Source organism: Octodon degus, unplaced genomic scaffold (assembly GCF_000260255.1).
Source record: "Octodon degus isolate 3935 unplaced genomic scaffold, OctDeg1.0 scaffold00176, whole genome shotgun sequence".
In the NCBI taxonomy this organism is placed as follows: Eukaryota; Metazoa; Chordata; class Mammalia; order Rodentia; family Octodontidae; genus Octodon; species Octodon degus.
Window position 1 is genome coordinate 3,715,978 of NW_004524752.1, and position 5,850 is coordinate 3,721,827.

The 5,850-nt window shown below is 42.1% G+C and overlaps 1 pseudogene; it reads left to right on the forward strand.

The window, feature by feature from the left end:
• The first annotated feature begins 5,222 nt into the window (after positions 1 to 5,222).
• Positions 5,223 to 5,850, forward strand: part of LOC101565056 — a 3,374-nt pseudogene continuing 2,746 nt past the window's right edge.

Here is a 5,850-nt window from a genome sequence, read left to right on the forward strand (position 1 = left end):
CATTTGTAAAGTAGTACAGGTCATGCTGGCATAGGTACTATAATTGTTCTTTTTTATTATCTGATCTCTTAAAAAACATTGTCACAATATTAAAAATTGAACTAGCATTATCTTCATACAAAGCACCATGTTTTTTATTTTATTTTATTTTAGAGACAGGGTATTGCTGTGTAGATCAGCCTGGCCTTGAACTCACTATGTAGGCAAGGCCGGCCTTCAACTCATGGTGATTCTGCTGCCTCCGCCTCCTGCCCCCTAGTGCTGGGATTATAGGCATGTGCCATCACACCTGGCCAAAGAGCAATGTTTAATCCACAGGTGAAGTCACAGGCTGTTGCAAAACAGGTAAAGTGTCCACTTCAATGCATTCCTCAAAATTAGGCAACAATAGGAGATCCTTTACTGTGAATTTCCAATCAAGGAGGAAAACAGCTGCCTGAGGTTTTGGGGGGTGAGTGTCAGCAACTCCAGAAATTGGACAAAGTATGTTGTTTGCAGTGGACTTGACAGTATTGCTTTCAGCTACTTTTTCTGAGATGCCACAAGACTGTTGTACCTTTCCGTGGAACTTCTACACTGGGACTTGCATCCCCCATCCTTAACACCCTGGAGATCCAACTCAGGCCTCAAGGATGCTAGGTATAGTGCCTGATTGATTGTGTCAATTTGAGAGGTTTAGAAGCTTTACTAAATCAGCTCAGAGATTCTATACCCTAGGGTGTAGAGGACCCACCTAGGGGCTGCTTGTGGCTAAGATGGTATAAAGGAGAAGTGAGGAAGGCTGGATTTGCTTCTGTTCTTTTCAAGAGCTCCAGTCTTTACCTTCAGCTTGGACATTATCTCCTGACTTCCTGCACAGACTCTTAGACTTCTGCTTTGGACTCTTCAGTCTTCAAGTGTAGACACTTAGGCTTTTATCTGAGACCCATCAGCCTCCTGATATAGACTTGCGTGGACACTGCAGTGACTCCCAACCTTAGACTGAAACCTGTAGTCTCCATTGTGCAGATACATGCTTCCTCAGCAAACTGTGTGGCAGAGGCTGAAACTGTGTGACCACAGCCAATCTTGTTTTTGTTTTTGTTTTTGTTTTTAGTTTTAAGGAAGGGTCTGCAGGGTGTTCAGGGTCTCACTACTTGATTGGACTTGTACTAATCCACCTGTTTACAACCTCCCAAGAGCTGGGATTACAGGTGTGCGCCACCACGCCCAGTTTCAATTGCCCTCTCAGCATGCCCCGGGGACACAGCTGGCACAGCAGGCCCAAGGATCGAATCCCCAGCCCTGTGCCTGCTTGCAGGTGCTTTAATCCACTGAGCTATTTGGCCAACCCTTAAATCTTGTAATTTCTTATACAATTTGTGTGTCTTGTGTTGTATCTGTTTCCCTAGTAAAACACTGGCTGATATACTGGGCAAGTTCTGAACACTGAATTACATTCCCAGCTTTTGTTTATTTAATTTTATTTTTCTAATACTCATAATTGCACTCAGAACTGTCAAAATGAACTATATTGCTAGCCCTTACAATTTTTTAAAAATACATTTTAAATTAATTAATTCTTACTGGGGACTGAACCAAGAGAAGCCCTACCACTGAGATACATTCTTAGCCCTTTTTGGTTTTTTTTACTGTAAAATAGAGACTTGCTAAGTCACTTGGCTGGGCTGAAATTTGTAGTTCTCCCATGTTGGCCTCCCAGGCTGTTGGAATTATAGGCCTGAGCCACCACACGCAGCCCGGTTTTTATTATTTATTTTGAAACAGGGTCTTGCTAATTTTCCAGACTGGACTTCAACTTGCGATTCTCTTGCTTCAGCCTCCGAGTATCTGGAATTACAGGTACGAGCTGGCTACACTGGTAAAGTAGGAGACTAGGGCTGGGGCAAATTCATTCCAGTAAGCAGACATACCCTATTAGTCATGAAACCCAGGGTATGAGTGAACAGAATCCAGATGGATCTATGTTCTTGACCACTGCATGTACATGAGTCCAATCCAAAAAACAGCATTTTCAAATCTTTTACATCTGGTACAAAACCAAGTGAGTCTTCTGGCTCCAGGCCAAGAGCTTTTTTTTTTTTTTTTTTTTTTTTTTTTTTTTTTTTTTTTTTTTGTGAATTGAACTCAGGACCCAAGTGAGTTTTTGGTAGGACGACCATCCCAAATGCCTTATGCGCACAAGGGAGGTGGTGATACAGAAATTCCAAATACAAAAGATCTCCTCCATTATCTTCCTGGCCTCTGTGAGCCTTTTTACCAGCCTGCTCTTACTCTGTGGAATGTATTTCTTTATATCTTTTATGCATGCCTTGTCCAATTCTTTTTGCAGGACCCCAAGAACCTGGAAAGAATTTCTTCAGGATCCGAAAGCCAGTAACACCACGCTTAGGGGTTTCCTAGTACCTGGAGTTTTCGTGCTGCGCTTTTCTCACCCCTCACCTTATTCAAGTGCTGGGAGTCACGAAGACTGTATCTCCCTGGGGAATGGCTCCTTAGCCTGTGTGGGCTCTGATACTGTTCTTCCTGACTGGCCTTCCCTCACTATGGATTCTCCTTGACCTCATCCATCCTGAGCCCCCCCAGGGGGCTGCCCCTCTCTCTTTGTAGTGCTAAAACAAACAAACAAAAGGATATAGACTAGACTGCAAAACATGAGTACATCACAGAATAAAGACTGTTTCCTGAAATTTTTACAATTTTAGATGTGTGTGTGTGTGTGTGTGTATGCACACGCACGCACGTGTATATATGTGTGTGTAACTAGATTAACTAGTTGTAATGCAAAATGTCTTCCCCACCCCAAGCCTGCCCCCAGGCTGTGGCTCAAACCCAGGACCTTGTGCATGCCACATGACCACTATGCCACTGAATTATACTGAGCCCTAAAGTTCTAAAATTTATTTATTTATTTATTTTTTGCAGAACTGGGGATTGAACTCAGGCCCTTGTGCTTGCCAGGGAAGCACTTATTCCACTGAGCCATCTCCCTGGCCCCAGTTTTTAAATTTATGTTCTGTACTATTTTAATTCTTATGAGACAGTAAGTGAAATCCTTTTAAATTTTATATTTTAGCTGACACATGGAAACAAAAAATGTACCATGTAACGTTTACATGCACATATTTCTTTATGTCATATTTAAATCAGGTTAAAGATATTTATCTTGAAAATGTATCGTTTCTTTACAATAAAAACTTTCGAAATCCTTGCTCTCAGCACTTTGAAGGATATAGTACCTTGTTGTGATCTGTAGCCACCCTGTTGTGCATATAGCACACTGGAATCTCTTGTTTGTATCTAACTGTAACTTACTACCATTGATGAACCTTCCCCACTCCACTCTCTCAAGTTATGTATTATTCAAAAACATGAAAAGTAACAACTTGAGTGCATGTATCTGTGTACAAACAAAATCAAAAAGGAGAGGAAAAACACCAAAAATATTTATATCTGAATAATGGAGTTCTCTAGATAGCTTTTGCATTCTTTTTCATAACTGATTTCAATTTTATTTATTATTTGTTTATTTTTGTGCAGGGTCTCACTATGCAGCTCAAACTCATAGTGATCCTCTTGTTTTCAGCCTCCCCAGTGCTGGGTGGATTAAAGGCACACACTACCACGCCCTGACTCAGTCGCTGGCTCATCTCACCCAGGGGCAGGGCAAGCACAACATGTGGTGCCAGGGATTGAACCCTGGCTCCTGTGCTTGCCTAAGCAGGTACCTCATGTGCTGACCTATCTTGCCAGCCCAACTGATTCCAATTTTAATTTTCTTTTTAAAAATTAAAAAACAATTTAAATTTTATTTATTTATAGACTAGTTCTGGCTGGCCTGGACTCACTATCTCACCCAGGATTGGCCTGGGACCCACAGTGATCTTTTTGCCTCAGGCTCTGATGTGCTGGGGTGACTATAGTGTGTGTCATCATGCTTGGCTCAAAGAGGCAAGGAACTTCTCTCTGGGGAAGGTGCAGAAGTTAAGGAAGAGATCAGTAGGAGCTAGCCAGGCAACACAGGAGGGGGGTGGCATTCAAGGCAGAGAGAATATTGAGAACTAAATTTGCCTTGTTTTGTTTTCAGAAATCCTCCACAAGAGAGGTATTTATAAAGTTGCCAAGGAAGCAAAGATGCCAGGGAAAGGTCTGGAAAGTCCTCTTAGAAGAAAATGCAGGAAAATGTCTTCGCAGCTTTCTTGTCCTCACTCACAGCCACTCAGAGAGCTCAGTGGAAAATGGTGTGGTTCCTGAAATGACGATGGTGGGCACTTAAGAAGGAAGGCACTTATGTCCATAGTAAACGACAGCACTCTGCAAGTGAAGGCTTTTTCATGGATTGCTAAAGCAATTTGTTTTGCAAACACAACATAGGGCCAGAGCTATAGCTGTTAGCTCAGTGGCACAGTGCCTGCCTGGCAAGTGCAGGGTCTTGAGTTTGATTCCTCACAGCATCACAAAAAAGAAAAAGAAAACATAACATGCTGAGCAATGAAATGACACAACTTTCTTTTTTATTGATGCCATTCTCTAGCTTACCAATTTTGTATGAGTCATTTGCATTAAACCTTACATTGAAACATTTACTTTGATTGAATTGGTATAACTATATCAATTATTAATATGAAGAAAATCAGCTCAAACTAATTTAAGCAAAAAAGGTTTATGAATCTTTGTTTTTTAATTTTAAAAAATCATTTATTTATTTATTTATTTACTTGGCACAAGGTCCTGCTATGCAGCTTGGACTCATAGCAATCCTCCTGTGTGAGCCTCCCCAGCTCTGGGATTACAGACTTGTGCCACCACACCCCATTGCAGTGGCTGGCACAGTGTGCCTGAAGTTCTGGGATCAGCATGGCACGCATTACCTGCGGTCGAACCCGGTTCCTTGCACTTGCCAAGCAGACACTTAGACTGCCAAGCCATCTCCTCATCCCAGATTATGTATTTTAAAATCAAATGTCAGATGTTCAAAATGCTAATATTACTCATTATATGGGTTGAATTGTGTCTTCCAAAAAGATAGGCTGAAGTCTTAGCTCTTAGTAGCTCAGGAGGTAAGCTCAAATGGAAACAAAGTTCTCTCAAAAGTAATCAAGTTAAAATGAGGTCATTGCCTCTGGTTCTTCAACTATGGTTCCTGATCTCTTGTTTTCTCTGTCCCGTTCTTTCCTCCTCAACCTTTCATTGCACTCTGCCTTTGAACATTTATTCATCCCTGCAACTGCTCTAATGCAAACATCCATAAAGAGTTCAAGAACACACTGGGAGCCAAGTGCTTCTTTCTCAATATCACAAATAGTGACCTCTTTATTCTGTCAACCACAGAAGCCCCTGTGAAGCGGGCATCTCTGCTGGGTGTTAGGCATTTTCGCAGCCTCCGAACCAAACTGCTCGTCATGTCCCACAGTGAAGAAGCTACTAAACACCTTGACACAAGCTAGCAGTTGGCAGCAGCAATCCAGCAGGAGTTCACAGTGTGAGAGGACTGATGCGTCTGGCAATTGGGGCTCACAGTGCCAACATTCAGCAGGCTCAAAAAGTACCTGGGGTGACTGCCATTGAGTTGGGTGAAGAGACCTGCACTTTCCACCTCTATGGGAGGACTCCTGAGGCATGCTGACAGGCCCGAAGCTACCTAGAGTTTTCTGATGACTCCATACAAGTGCCCAGGAACCTGGTTGGCAAAGGGATTAGAAAGAATGGGAAAGTTACCCAGGAGATTGTGGATAAATCTGGTGTGCTGAAGATCCATATTTTTGCCATAATTTTATTGATAAACAAATAGCAATGAGACAGTTTCAAACCAAATTGGTAGGACAGTTTCAATAATTAACACATTGCATA